Below are 16,567 nucleotides of genomic sequence, written 5' to 3'. Positions count from 1 at the left end.
CACAGATCTGGTCAAGTTAAGGGTGTCAAGATGGGAGGTCATCTTCAATTATCCAAGTGGTCTCACTTTTATCACATGGATCCTTATAAGACATAGACAAGAATGTCAAAGAAGAGAGGAGATTTGGTGACAGAAGCAGAGATGGAATGATGTGCTTTGAAGGTAAAGGAAGAGACCATGAGTCAAGGTAGACTCCAGAATTTGGAAAAGTCAGGGAATGGATTCTCCCTGGAATCTTCATAAAGAACCAGCCATGCCGACTCCTTGAATTTAGCCCCCTAAGACTCATCTCAGACTTCCAATCTCCAGAACTATGAAAGAATCAATGTGTGTTGTTTCTTAAGCCACTGGGTTTGCAGTAATTTCTTATAGCTGCAACGTAAAACTCATACATCCTCCCATCAGGCAAACTTAGTCACTTCTTCATTGTGGACCAATTTGAAAATGATTTCTTTTGCATTTATCAGTAGTCTGGTCATTTATCTAAAGGAGAGCTGTGCAAGAGATTAAATTGCACAGGCTTTTCTAGCCAGTGAGTCCTGTACCTCCCTTGAAAAACCAGATGACTCAGAGAGTTCCTAATTGTTTCAATCAAAGGCAACCAAAATGTAAGCCAGGCCTCTTTGCATGTCTCAAGTCACGCAACTTAGAACTGCAGTTTATAGATAAGGAGCCCAAAACACACTGAGTTATAAATCAGAGACTTTATTTTAGTCTTCATTTCACCTAATACATATTCCCTACAGGTAACTGAAACAATCTCTGGAGATTTTTAAGGACTGATTTGATTTTTTTCTCTTTCTTTCTTTCCTCCTCTTTCTTTTCTTTCTCTCTTCCTTTCCTTCTGTCTTTCTTCCTTTCTTTCTTCTTTCTTCTTTCTTTCTTTCTTTCTTTCTTTCTTTCTTTCTTTCTTTCTTTCTTTCTTTCTTTCTCTCTCTTCTTTCTTTCTTTGTTTTTTAGAGACAGGGTCTTGCTCTGCCACCCAGGCTGTAGTGCAGTGGCATGATCACAGCTCACTGTGGTCTTCAACTCCTTGGTTCAAGAAATCCTCCTGCCTCAACCTCCCAAGTAGGTGGGACTGCAGCCATGCATCACCACATCTGGCTATTTTTTAATTTTTATTTTAAGAGATGGGGTCTTGCTATGTTGCCCAGGCTGGTTTCAAACTCCTAGCCTCAAGCAGCTCTCCTATTTTGGCCTCCCAAACTGCTGGGATTACAGGTTTAAGACCTGATGCCTGGCTCATTTTCTTTTCGCTTTTTCTTTTTCATCTTCTCTCTTCCCTTGAAAATGATACTGTGCAGTGCTATATAGAACATGATTCTAACACAGTTGTTCCCAAACTTGAGAGAATATCAGGAGCATCTAGAGGGCTTGAAAAAAACACAGATCACTGGGCACTGTCCCAGAGATTCTGATATTGTGTATCTGAGGTGCAGCCAGAGAATTCATGGCCCCAGGAAATTCCCCAGGGATGACAATGCTTCCTCTCTCGGTAGGATACTTTGGAAACTACTACATTTGTTTTTAGTCTACTTGAATGAACCAATGCAATGATTATCAACCTGGGGTATTGTCCACACCCCTGCCCACCCCCCCCATCCCCCACAATGACACCTGGCACTGTCTAAAGACATGCTAATTGTCACATCTTTAAGGAGGGAGAGGTATTGCTACTGGCATCTAGTGTGTGCAGGCCAGAAATGCTGCGAATCAGCCTACAATGCAAAGAGCGGCCCCTACCACAAAAAAAAATCATCTGATGCAAAAATGTCATTGGCTTTATGGGTAAGATATTGGGCTGCCTATGTTGATGTCTTCACATGCTGTAACTTTGCACCTTTGACTAATTTTCTGAATGCCTCTATACCTACCTCCATTTATTAACCAATTAAAAAGAAATAAAATGTTAATAGATTTCTACAAAAGATGAAGCGAGATAATGCTACAAATTGTCTAGCAGATTATAAACTCATAGTAAAAATGGGTTGACGTAAAATATATCTCTCCACTTCAATTACACATTTTTTCCTCCTCAAGAAATGTATGACAGAATGAAAATGGGCTGAGGTGTTGACTTGGTTGAGCAATCTGCCGTAACAATCTCCCAAATTCTCACCCTGCAAAAATGATCATTGACTCATGCCTAAATGATGGGCTTTGAGAATTGTGAAATGACTTCTTTCTTGCCCCCCCCGCCGATAGAAGCCATCTGATACTGCCCTGGAAAACAAACAAACAAACAAACAAACAACAACAACCAAAAAAACCAGAATTAGGATCAAACCTCCAGAAATCAGTTCCACTTTCCATTTGGCAGAGTCAACAAGCATATCTTATTTGTAGCTCTTCATCGCATATATTAAATTTCAAAATGAACCCACCAGGGTTAGAGTCCACATAAAGATGTCTTTTACAGAAATTTGTCCATGGTTTTGCTAGGTACATATCAGCCCTTGTTTAAGCATTGGAAAAGCATATTTTTAAGGACTGTGTGAAAGTGTGATTTAAGAGGTTTTGTTTTTTTTTGAAGCCTCTTGATACTATAAAATTTATGGTTTTTAAAATGGCATTCTCCAATGTCTTTATCTCTAGGGCCTGCAGTTTTGATATTTAATACATGAGATGTGTCAGATAGAACGTGGAGTAGGAGGATTGCCTATCAAAATTACAAATGACATGGAACCATTATCCTGGGGAACTTTTCAAAGAAAGTAGCAGAAAGTACAAGGTGTTTTTATGGGGCTCTGACACCCGTCTGCTTTGAACTCTGTCCTCAACTCTTAATTGCTAGTAGAATGTGTCTCCAGATGAGCCCTTTGATAGTTCTGTCTTTGCAGACTTAGCCTACAGGGGAGTAAACAGCCTTTATTTTTTGCATAAGAGAGTCTTCAGATGCAACATTTATAAATACAAGAAGCAACTTGTAGGGCACAAAAAAGAAAAAAGATGATTCTGCATGTTAACTGGTAGAGAATATTCTGAGCGCTGGTGCCTGAGTAAAGATAAGGAAGAGGGACCATGCTGTGTTTCTGCAGAGACTTGCCTGTCTGGAGCTGAATTTGCTCGGCAAAATTGACTAGGATTATTTGATCTGAGTTAGTTTCTCTCCGAGGCAGGTGTGGGCACTAACGTGTCTGTTGGGGCTCCATTGCTATAATGGAATATGGCAAGGAGAGGGCCCCTAGGAAGTGATTATTCTGAAACTTCAGCAGTTGTTTATCTATATTTTTTAAAACAGGCTCAGCTTTTAAATGAGTGCCACTAAGAAAGGGAATCAATGGCTTGGATTTCTTGAAAGTATTGTAAAACTTCACCAGGCTAGTCTGTGTTACTGTAAGTGCTGTCTTCTCTCATCTTATAACTGTGGAAGCAGTATTACAACAATTACATGAAATGTCCTCTGTAACCTACTTTTCCCTGGTTATTCTTTTACTTATATAAAGTATCGTTCACATCTTTTAATGTGGCCAACCAAATCCTCTGAGGCATAGAAGCATGCCATCCATTTTCTTTCTAAACTTTTAATTAAAAGCCAAAAGAATTTTCCATCAAGTCAAAAGCAACAAAGACAAAAATGGACCTCCTGACTTGATCTTGCATTCTGTTCTACAGACTCCAGATCTCTCTTCCTTTTAGCAGCTAAACCACATAGAAAAACTCAAATCTCAGACTTTACCACTATACAATTTATCCATGTAACCAAAAACAACTTGTACCCCCAAGCTATAGAAATATATATATATGTATACATATTTCTTCTGTTCATCTTCACTCATACGGACGTTAGATTCTCTTGCCTTGACTGCTACAAATACTTGTTTTTCTTTTGTGACGTCTTAGAGCAATGCTGCTAATCCATATCATGCCCTGTATAAAACCCTTTAGTTTCCCCCTGTTGCTGTAGGATCAGGAACAATCCCCTTAGCTTGGCCCATAAGAGTCCCCATGATTCTTCTCTCTACCAAGTCACCCTCCAGCTCAAGTAAATTTCTCTGTTCACCAAATATTTCCTTTATTCGTCAAATACTTACACGACACCAGGTATATTGCAGTTCTGATATTCAACGCCAGGAATAATATGATAAACCCATCATACAGAACCTCACACTAAACGTGGGCTCCATGTTTGATGAATATGCCGTTTAATTTGGGAAAGTGGATTCTCCATGAGAAGGCAGCCTAATCTGCTGGTTCAGTATCAAGAAAGATAAATAAGTCAGCATTGGTTACCAAGATATAAGGATCAACTCATTTATCTGACTTGCTCTTCCTGTATTTTCACCAACTGTTTCTTGACTGTGACTTGGTCTCTATGATGGGTGTGCTCAAAGGGAGATCCAGCCCCGAAAACCAGGCACTAACACCTGCTCTGTAGGTTCTTGTATTTATTGTTATATAATAAAAAATGCTCTATGAACTGGGGTTCTCACTTTACAATAATTCCTTACCAAACTTTCATAGCATTGTGAGCACACATGGACTAAAGCAACAAATAGTGAAGGAACAGGCTGGATATCACAAATACATGGACCAATCAAGATATATCATTTTCCTTCTCTTGCATTTAGGGATGTTTCATTTGATTTTTTACAACTTTAAATGATATTTTTACAAAGTTTGCTTTGTCATTTATTTCACTAGAAACAGATTTAATCAGAAAGAAGATCAAGATGAAGGATAAAATTCTAATTAAAACAACATTAACCAACATTAATTTAGGGAGTGGTGGCCACAGGAGGACTGGAATATTCTAGTAGTCTAGGTTGGCCAATTTCCTTCACTTATTTATACATGCACGAATAAAGCATGCCTCATTTATTGTTTGCACAAACCGTATCAGTGCTAATATTATAGCTGTATAATTGAAAGATGGACGAAATGGAGAAACCATCAGATAGAAAACTCCAGGCAGAGTTTTCTTCCTATCTTAAAGCTCTATCTCATGGGTGTGCAGAATAAATAAGCAAGAAGGGAACAAGAACAGTATTTGAAAGTCAAGAAACACTCCTGTTCTGACAGGTTGCCACAGAGGTAATGTCTGTAAGCTTTTCCATTTTTCTCTTCAGATGAGAGCTCTGATTCTCTCTGGCACTTCGCTGTAAGATGCCGGGAGACAGATTAAACCTTCAGGAAGCTTATCACAAATAAATTCATATTTAATCATCACAGGTTCTGTTTCCTCATAACATTATACAGCCTCACAGCTCCATGGATTTATTTTATTGAAAAAAGTTAAAAATGATGATAATAACTGAATAGAATTAACGAATCAGAAAATAAAACTCACTCCCCAAAGTGTGCCTTTAGTTGTTTTCTTCCTCCCACAGTCAAAAGGCAAATGGAAATGTGGATTCTGCACTCAGTGACCTAACCACCTACTGTTAGGGTACAGTTCTTGCAGGATATCAAATTGGGATTTCACTGCCCAGCACAGCAGTGCACCCAACCGTGCTTCTGAGAGACAAATCATCATCACCAACCGTTCTTCCTCTACCTGTCATCATTATCTACTAACTACGCTTTAATTCAAACTGCAACCTATGTTTCTGCTATGTTGACCATCTCCCCCCACCCTCTCCAAAGCTTTGAAAAATGTGCAATATTTGTGGTCAGCTAAAGATGAAATTGGCAGACAGGCCAGTCTCTAAACTGCCAAGAGCCAAGGAGCAGCTTTTTAAAAGAAGCTACTTTAAAAACCCAATGCGTCCAACTGTGTGTTGATGGAAGGGTCTCGTGCTCACAAATTCATAAACACTCCATTTTTCCGTGTAGCCACAGGTTCCATCTATATAGGTGTTAAATATAAATGGTATGCATGATGCCACATGTCTGTACATTGCAGAACCATAACAGGTTTGGCTTGTTTTCAAAATGCACATGAGACTTTCCCTGTATTCCATAGTGCAGAGTTGGATGTAACAGGACAAACACTTGAGGGATCAGTTATACTCACCATCTAAGAGTTAAGTAGAAAGTCTATCCACTAAACTCACCACCAGCCATACCCATCTGTAATAGCAATGGGAGTAAGTTGTGACTTCTACTTTAATCATTAATTACCATACCTATTTTTAACCATCATTTCCTTAGTAATGAGTTTGCACAATGTGTCTTGCAAAATAATCATGATATTTATATCATGAAAACATATAATTACTCATTACTGATATCTTAATTAAAATCACAGATTATATCATTGAAGTATTGAGATAAAGCTTGCCATGCACTTGATGTAAATATCCAGTGTGTATGGGTGCCAGCAGCATCTACTCATTAACTTTGACTGATTCTTCAACACACAAACCTGTCTTACCTCCGGATAGGTTGATATCTTTTTCTTACTTGCATAATTCTCTTCTTTATTTTTTTCTGAATTTGTCTGCTTTTTATAACTTACTGTGTTGTTAAACAGGTATTGGGAAATAAAATATTACTTGGAGGATGTCAGCCACACTCTTGTGAGCTTAAAAGAGCCAAAGAAATAAAAATGAAGAAAAATGGAGAAGACAGTTTGCACAAGCAAGACATTTTAATTGCACTTCTTCTTAAAAAGGGCCATCCTTCAAGCAGGGGAATGCAGGGAGAGATGAACTAAGCTGGCATCACTGTGGGTCCATCACAATTAAAAGTGGCCACTCTTTATGTTGAAATCAAGAAAGCATGGAAAAAGACAAGGTGAAAAAAATGATAGTGAAAAACCTAGGATGCGATTCGATGCAAGTAGAGATTACCCAATGACTAACAACTTCAGTAATAGAGGCACTTATTTATCTCATGTAATAGATCCACAGAGGTAGTCAGAGACATTATCTTGGGTTCTTTATCTCACTTCTCAGCTCCTTTCAGCATGTTTTGTCCTATGTCTGTGGTGGCTACGTGTTCTATATGTACGGTGTTCAGTTCACCTAATGGCTTCTGAACATCCAGTCAGCATGGTTTCACGCATCTGTGTACATGGCTGCAACAAAGGGTTGGAATCCACTTTTCTCTTTCTTTCTTTCTTTTCTTCTTTCTTTCTTTCTGTCTTTTTCTCTTTCTTCTCTTTTTTTCTTCTTTCTTTCTCCCCCTCCCTTCCTTTCTTCCTTCCCTCCTTCCTTCGTTTCTTCCCTCCCTTCATTCTTCTTTCTTTCTTTGACTCCTCCATACCTCCTTTCCTTCCTTTCTTCCTTCCTTCCCTCCTTTTTTTTCTTCCCTCTCTTCCTTCCTTTTTCTTTCTTTCTTTCTTTCTTTCTCTCTTTCTTTCTTTCTCTCTTTCTTTCTCTCTCTCTTTCTTTCTCTTTCTCTCTCTCTCTTCCTTTATTTCTTTCTGACAGTTCTGACAGGGTCTCACTCTGTTGCCCAGGCTGGAGAACAGTGCTGCAATCATAGCTCTCTGTAGCCTTGACCCACTGGACTCAAACAATCCCCCCCGCCTCAGCTTCTGAAGTAGGTGGGACTACAGCCTTGCACCACCATGCCCAGGTAATTTTTTTTTATATTTATTATTTGTAAAGAGAGGATCTTGCTAAGTTTCCCAGGCTGGTCTTGAACTCGTGGTCTCCAGCAGTCTTCCTGCCTTAGCCTCCCAAAGTGCTGGGATTATAGGTGTGAGCCACCACACCTGGCCTGCATTCCATTTCTCTAATGTTTGACTGCAGATAGCATCCAGGCTTCAGCCCTACCTTTTTCTCTTCCGCCTCCCATCAGGGCAATTGGGTACACAAGCCAGGGTCCTCCCTCCTTGGATGACAGCCGGAAGTGTACCAACACAAGCCCCTCATCACATTAAAAGCCCCAAGTCAGTCTTTCCTGGAAGCGTTACCCATTTTTAGATACTTGGGAAGCCCGCCCTGCCCTTCCTAGAAAGCCTCATTGTGCAAGCAATAAATTTTTCATACCTTCTTGGTGTGTGTGTCTGAGTGTGTATGTAAAATTATCAGCCTCAACAACCAAACCAAATTCAGTATGGTGGTCAATTTTAGTTTTGTAGGGCACCCATACACATTGGGTATTTACATCAAATATATATATTTTTTTCAATTCAAAAGACAGCAAAATTATTTGCAGAGACTGCTTCCTTCAGACTTCATTACATGTCTTTAACCATAAAAACCTTTCCTGACTTTTCCTAAACTGGTCACTTAAGAAAGGGAAATGAGATTCTCTTCTTTGGCTAAGACTCATTATCCTTATGCCCTGGGCTAAGAAAAAGCTGTGTTTGACAGGGCATTTGATTAAACAATATCAGCCTTCAACAAACGAAAACAGAAGAAAGAAATGTCTGTTCAGTAGACACCCATGAGTATCTACTACAAGCAATGTAGCAGAAATTTGTCCAGACATAATGAGTGTTGAATAGCAGTTCCTTCCTGTAGTTCCAAGTATTAGAAAGCAGTGAACAGCATCTTTAATTTAAGGTTGTGAACATGAAAAACAGATAACCTAGAAGGGCACTGATTTACAGCAATGTGCTACAAAAAAACATGGCTATTTCAAAACTTTTTGTGCAAGATTCGTGTATTCTGATAATTTATTAAAGAATGCACAATATTGTGGAAATGCACACATACAAAATTAAGTACTTATGGATAAAAATACCTTCAGCTCTTTGTGATCATGTGGGAAATTAGTTAGAATTAGATCGTCACAGCTTTTAAAAATGACAGGACATGTCATTTAAAAATTCATTCATTTATATAAAATTAACCAACTTGTGTTAGTATATTTTAGCCATAATTATTTGTGGAAGAGCCATAATTCCCTAATTTTACACATACTCAAATTGATTCATTTGAGTTCTGAACAACTAAAGACCTAAATCAGAAAACATGACAAAATCTTTTTAAAATATGGTGCCTCCGGTTGTCATAAAAATCTGTCATAACGTAACATTGGAAGTCTGTTAAAAGCATCCTACTTCAGAACGTTAATCAGTATTGAAAAGAAAATAAGTGTTGGTGGTTGTAAAAAAAAGATTTTAAAACATTTTCTTAATCGTTTTAATTTAAGCTTGAAGTAATTTACAGTTTAAAGGAGACATTACCTGAAGCATGTGAATTCTGAGATAGATTTCAAAACTTTGCATGCAAGATTCGTGTATTCTGCTGATTTATTGAAGAATGTGTGTTATGGTGGATATGCACGGGGAAAGTGTCAAGTAGTTATAGATAGGTCAATCTGGAGCCCTGGTGTCATGTACAGCCTGAGATAGCTCACAGTCTGGCTGCATGCTTGAGGCATCACTCAGGAGCCTGGTAGGGTCCTAGCTTATGAATGTTCATGTGCGATGCCCCTGAGGTCCAACTCAGAGTCATTTGCGTAGAAGAAAATATTTATTTCCGCAACACAATATTATTAAGAATGGTATGTTTTCCAAGCAAGTTCACAAAAAGCTTACCAAAAAGTATAAGATACAAAACACTTTTGATTGACAGCTTTACAATCTAATGTGGTTGTAATCATAACTAAATAAAATAGATTAGAATTGAGTAAGAAAAAAAGTTTAAAATCATCTTAAAAGTTAACACATAAAAGGAAATTAATTTTATTTTGACAATGATGAACTGTCAGATGTAATTTGTTTGTTTGCTTGTTTGTTTGTTTTTGAGATGGAGTCTCACTCTGCTGCCCAGACTGGAGTGCAGTGGTGTGATCTTGGCTTACTGCAAACTCCGCCTCCCGTGTTCAAGTGGTTGTCGTGCCTTAGCCTCTCAAGTAACTGGGACTACAGGCATGCATCACCATGCCCAGCTAATTTTTGTATTTTTTTAGTAGAGATGGGGTTTCACCATGCTGTCTAGGCTGGTTTTGAACTCCTAACCTCAGGTGATCTGCCCACCTCAACCTCCCAAAGTGTTGGGATTACAGGCGTGAGCCACCGCACCCGGCCCTGAGTTAAATACTTCTTTAAAAAGTACTCACTTAAGTTTTGTGGTGACTAGAGTGTTTTTGTAGATATTCAAACTTCTGATATGCCAAGATAACTTAAAGGTAACTCCATTCAAGGAGCCATGATGTTATAAAACTTAACATATAAAAATTTGGAGTTAGGAAGACCCCACTGGTTTTGTTTCCATTTATTTCTCATGCATTGGAACTAACAACGTCAGAGAGTCCAATTCCTCTCACATCTTTGTCTTGTTTTCTCCTACCGGCCACCCTTTGGCGGTCTCGCAGATCTTGCTAGACTGTTTATGGAATCATTTGCATTTCCCTTAGTAGTTTCTGACTCAACATATTTGAAAGTGATTCTACTCAAGGAAGTCAGGCTTAGGTCATGTAGGGCCCCCTTCATGACCTAATATGTAATATGTGGGCTGGGATTTGAAACAGTCATGCATATTTTGTTTTATGATTGTCTTCTTCCAAAAAATAGTAGAAATGACCTTTTTGAAGCACTTGTCTCCAATTTCACCAACAGGTATTCCTTAATGATACAGATAACAGAGCAGTAAGTGCCTTATCTTTTGGGAAATCTTAGTGCATACAGAATGTTTTCCTTGTACAATGACTTCAGTCATTTCATAACTCCTAATACAACCATAACTCTTGGTCAACATCACCTTGGAATCTGAATATTTGGTTTTTGTGTTTGCCCATCTATGGGATAAATACCTTCAGTTCTTGGCAGGGCTCTTTCTTTGGTGCAAATTATACAAAAAGAAAAGCATTCCTGGTTTCATGTTAAGTGGGTGTAATTATTTTCTACCAGGTGGTTTGTACAAATTCCATGAAACTGCTTTATTCAGCACCCAAAATTAAAGTTTAAAACCACCATACAACGTATATTACTTTTTCAGCAAAAATTTGAAAACAGATTTCATAGAAATGAAGACCATGTTGGAGTTTTTTAAGGTTGCAAGGAAATTATTGATATTAATATAATATTTACTACTATGTGATATTTCATTACGTATAGCCATATATTCTGAGAATGTATTTTTTTCCAAAATTAGAGGTGACTCACTTTGTTTTGCTAGTTTACACTTAGATTTGATTTTCTAAGATATAAACATCTATAAATAAATAACATCTAAAGGCAACAAAAGTCCTACAAACCTGTCAATGTATCTTTCTGTTAACACTTCATATTCTCTTTCTTATAGTATTAGGCAACATGTGAATATTATTACGGGGATTTAAGCACTTGGATTGTAAAGTTCCTTTGCTTTGGGTGGGAAGTGACAGCAGGGGCAGACAGTGAGTTTTGTCCACAATGAGACGTGCATTTCAAAATGATGAAAGTTAAGCATCAATTAACAATATTTTTATTTTCACTTTCTTGAAGACCATGAGGATATCCTTAAGCATATTGAGACTCCTACTAACGGTATTCAGATCTAAGAAGTGGAAACTGAACACAGAGCAGCATGGAACAGGAAAAAGTTTATGCACTGAAATATTAATACTACCTGTTCTGCAGGAGATGGTGATCGTCTTGCGGATGAAATAGGGTTCATTTATTTTCCCATTCTTGTTGACAAATACCCGTAATAGAAACATAAGAGTATAAAGAAAATGAAGAAACAGGAGAAGGAAAAGGAGAAGGAGAAGAGGAAGAAGAAGGAGGAGGAGGAGAGGAGGAGGAGGAGGAGGAGGAGAGGGGAAGGGGAAGGGGAAGGAGAAGAAGAAGAAGAAAAAGAAGAAGAAGAAGAGAAGAAGAAGAAGAAGAGAAGAAGAAGAAGAAGGAAGAAGAAGAAGAGAAAGAGAGAAAAAAGAAAAGAGAAAGAAAGAAGAAAGAGAAAGAAAGAAAGAGAGAAAAAAGAAAGAAAAAGAAAGAAAAGAAGAAATAAATGAAGAAAACAAGACTTGTGGGTAATTCCAATGTAACACTAATTATACATTTTAAACTGTTATTTGAAAGTGGACAATCTGTTGGGATACAAGTGTTAATATTTTGAGATAGAGACTGGTAATTTTGTTTTATGCTTTTATTTCTATTTTATTTATTTATTTATTTTGTGACACAGTCTCCCTTTGTCACCCAGGCTGGACTGCAATGGGTGCAATCATGGCTCACTGCAGCCTTGACCTCTCAGGCTCAAGTGATCTTCCCACCTCAGCCTCCCCAGCAGCTGGGACCATAGGCATGTGCCACCACGTCTGGCTAATTTTTGTATTTTTAGTAGAGATGGGTTATCCCCATATTGTCAAACCTGGTGCCCAACTCCTGGGCTCAAGCCATCTGCCAGCCTCGGCCTCCCAAAGTGCTGAAATTACTCTGGCCACTGAGCCCAGCTGAAAGTTTTGTTTTAAAGGGAATTCTACGGACGAAGGCCTAAACCATTGTTCTCCATCCTGAAATGCATGCTTTTAAGCCCAATTAAAGAAATTTGTCTGGAATATCTGATGATACCGGAGGTTCTCACCTAAAAGTTCAGTGTGATAAAATTCTATAGTAAGACGCAAAAATCCCATGGAGAGTTGTGCATACATGCATTGCTCCAGAGAGAGGTCTATTATTATTATTATTACTATTATTATTATTGTTATTTTGAGAAAAGCTCTCACTTTCTTTCCTGGGCTAGATTGCCGTGGCACGATCTTGGCTCACTGCAGCCTCGAACTCCTGGGCTCAAGTGATTCTAAGTCTTCATACTTCTAATTCGATGCTCCAATGCTCTGTGATCCTCAAAATAGTAAGAACCACTAAAAGTCCTTTTTTCATTTTTTCTTATTTTAAAAATGATGGGATGAGACTACACTGACTTTAAGGTCAGTTCGAGTTCTATAATTATATGCATCTATAAATTTTATAATGACTTCTTAAAGGCAAACTTCCTTTCCTCAGTACCTTATCTTTTCATAGCCTTTAAACAACTCTACAGGGAAATAAATCATTTTGACCCAAACTAGGTCAGCATTGAAGCAGAATTCTATTTGTCAGTGCCCACAAATTCAAGATTCTCTTTGAAGAATGTTTCAGAAACCATGCTTTATTGGATCACAGACAAATATAGTTTAGAACTCATAGAAACTGCTGCTTGAGTCATAAGAAAATACCTTTTCAAAATAAAAATGGTGCCAAATTATATCACATGATTAAATGATCATTTTGTTCAATTGATGAACAATTTTCAATATATCCATTAGCAGAACAATTACTGTTTGCAAAACTACTTATAATGCGCATTTATATAGTGGTTTTTCTATTATAATGAGTGTTCACCGACTTTAAAATTATTTAATTTTTATTCAATCCCACTGCCTTCCAAATGCTTTCAAATATAGTCGCATAAATATGAAAATAGGAAGCTATCTTTATCAGCATTTGGGGGAAAATATAATAACACCACGAGCAGTATCACATTAGGAATATCTACACAATGTGGTGCAGAGAGGAATCCATTGAAGTAAGTACTGATCAGGCCAAGATTCATGGCAATGGAAATTTAAAGAAAGATATTCGCAGAAGCACAGCTGCAACAAAAAACAAAAAGCAAAAAACATACCCTTATAAGCTTGTAGTAGCAAGGAAACCAAGTCTGTATATACCATGGAGATATGGGTTGGCACTATGACTACCTGCTATGAGAAAGAACATCAATGGATACTTAGAGTTGCCACACAGAGTTGCTGGGTCGAGTGCACATCCATTGCTCAATGGATCTTGCACAGTTCCTTGGCATAAAAAGTGAGATATTGCCAAGGCATGGCCCTATAGTTATCATGCCAGGAAAAGAAAGGACAATGTCCCCTCCTCTCGTTCTAATTTCCATTGTATAGAAGGTAGTGCAAATTCCTGTAGGAACAACCATGCCCTTCCTAGCTATGCATGTGTTTGCAAAAATGATTGCATTCAATTGTTTCTGAGTTTGTTCCTGCTCTGCTAGGCATATCGTACTCTGACTTCACATCAATGCCGTCAGACCTGAAGGTACAGGGGATGAAGATGAGACCAGGGCATGTGGGCAGGCAACTGTAGGCAAAACCTAATGCCAAGAGAGACACCAGAGAGAGCATCCTTAGCTCCTCCGTAGGAAAATCTAGTTTTCATTCATCATGCTCAATGTCTTTACATGTGTAGTTGACACAATGTGTTTAAAATGTCCCCTCTCTTAAATCATTGCTGTCATCAACGGGTGTTTGTTGTTTTATATGTTTGTTTTTATGTAAAGAAAATGGAAATGTTGACAAGATAGGATGCAATGAGCCAGAGAGCATTTCCATTGAGCGGGGACCCAAACAGGGATTCAATGGAGGAAGAGAGAGAATCCTTAAGGACAGGGAGGCATAAGATTCCCAAATATTGCTCTGGAAACTCTCGAGGGAGAGCAGAGGGTGGCAAGGAGGAAAATGGACCAAAATGTCATTTATTGGTCACTGTATGCACTGCCCCACCTCTGCTGACTTGATCGTACCAAATAACTACTATATTTCACCTTTGTCATGGTCACTAAAAATGAGACTGGCCCCTCTTTCAAGCAAAACCCATGCACAAGCTATTCAGTGTTCCATCACTGACATCTTAGGGAAACTTTCAACTGAGACATAGGAAGACTAATACAGGGAGAGGTTGGATCTGGGACAAAAGAAAAAGAAATATAGACCTGTATAAGTTCACAAATCCATATTGTTTGTCACGCATGTGGACTTTTTAAAATGTTCAACCTATAAATACCCTAAGCTGAACACAAACCCATTAGTATCCTACACCCCCTACCCCTCCCCATGTTTTTATTTCCGACCCCAAAGGAATGTGAATTTCAAACTCCTGTCAAGGATTGAGCTCTCTCACATCTACTGACTTGGTAAGCCTAAATTTACCCAGTGAGGACGGAGCAAGACGGCAAAGAGATGTCCAGTTAAAGAGTGGGTTTCTAATTTTCATCTGTGATAGACCTAATGCATGTCTAGTTGAGCTCCCATTCTAAATTATTCCATGGTTGATTTTTATTTTTATATATAGATAATAAAACAACTGAGTAATTTAAAATCCAATTTTTCTTCTTTAGGGCTTTATCTATTTATCATTCATTTCTAAATGGAAAATAAGTTAGGCAAGCATAAACTATCTGTTATAAACTTAGCATATCAAAAAACTCATGGGCAAAAATCCTCAACACCATGACAAAGGACAGAATTTGTTATTAGCCTGAAATAAATTTTCATTAGGAAGGATGATGGTACCCAGCAGTGGAATTCTGATGTGAAATGGTTTACCTTGAATATCCTTCAAACGTGCTCCTGCAAGAACTAAAAATTTAATAGGAAGTTATTAGATTAAACTTTCTTCTTTGAAAACAGTGACAGAATTACATGGGCTCTGATCATAATCATTTGTTAAAAAGACATGTCAAGGAAAGCAGCTGCCTTAAAAAAACTTAAGACTTTAAGGCAGTAAAATTGTATTATATATAGAAGGTTGACAGTGGTTCCAGCAGAGAATGGAGCCATCTTGAGTGAAGGAAGCAGTTAAGATGTCACCCAGTACTCTAGAAAAATTAGCGGCATTGGTTTTAGTAATTTAACTGTGGGTGTGGCTGTCCAATGTTCTCTTAAGTGTTTCAACTTCTATCAAAGACAACACAGAAAGGATCTTGCTTTCAAATTTATAGATTCCTTAAGACTGTGTTTAATGAAGTGTTTTACGTGAGGCTGTTGTATTAATGGTCACTATTGTTAAATACCTAACTTGCCTTGGAAACCTTACCCTTATCTGTGGATGTTAATTTTGCCACATTCTGCATGAAGGGACTCTAGCTCAGAGATGCAAAATGCCTTGACTGGAATTACACAGCTTCACACTGGCTCAGTTGGTTTTCCAGGCGGTCGGCCTGACTCCCCCATTGTATTAGTCTGTTTTCATACTGCTATAAAGAGTTGCCTGAAACTGGATAATTTCTAAAGGAAACAGGTTTTTTGACTCATAGTTCAGCATGGCTGCAGAGGCCTCAGGAAACTTACAGTCATAGCAGGAGGCACCTTCTTCACAGGGCAATAGGACAGGGAATGAGTGCTGAGCAAAGGGGGAAACCCCTTATAAAACCATCATATCTTGTGAGAACTCACTCACTATCATGAGAACAGCATTGGGGAAACCGACCCCATGATTCCATTACTTCCACGTGGCATCTCCCTTGACACATGGGGATTATGGGGATTATGGGATTACAATTCCAGATGAGATTTGGGTGGGGAAACAAGCTTAACCATATCACTCATCCATGCCAACTCTTTGGAATCCTGTATAGAATAACAGGAATATGAAAAGTATGTTTATCACAGCACTATTCACAATAGCAAAGACATGGAATTAAGCTATGTGTTCATCAACAGATGAATGGATAAGGAAAATGGTGGTACACACATACAATGAAAACATTAGCTATGAAGTCAACAACAAAATTGACTAACGTGATATAAATATTGAGAAATGGGATATATAAGTGGTTTCGTTTAGCATCAGCTTGCCAAAGACAATAATATAGAAACCAACTAAGCATAAAAGCTAGATACATGTGCTCGCAGAATTCCTCTAAAAGTTTTCAATGATTTGCCCAGTTTTTTTTTTTTTTTTTTTTTTTTTAACTGGAGTAAATGTGTTATGGACTTAATGGTTCCCTGTCTCCATTCGTATCTTGAA

This window comes from Gorilla gorilla, chromosome X, assembly GCF_029281585.2.
Source record: "Gorilla gorilla gorilla isolate KB3781 chromosome X, NHGRI_mGorGor1-v2.1_pri, whole genome shotgun sequence".
Lineage (NCBI taxonomy): Eukaryota > Metazoa > Chordata > Mammalia > Primates > Hominidae > Gorilla > Gorilla gorilla.
The sequence above is the reverse complement of the archived record's forward strand: the minus strand, read 5'-3'. Positions refer to the sequence as shown.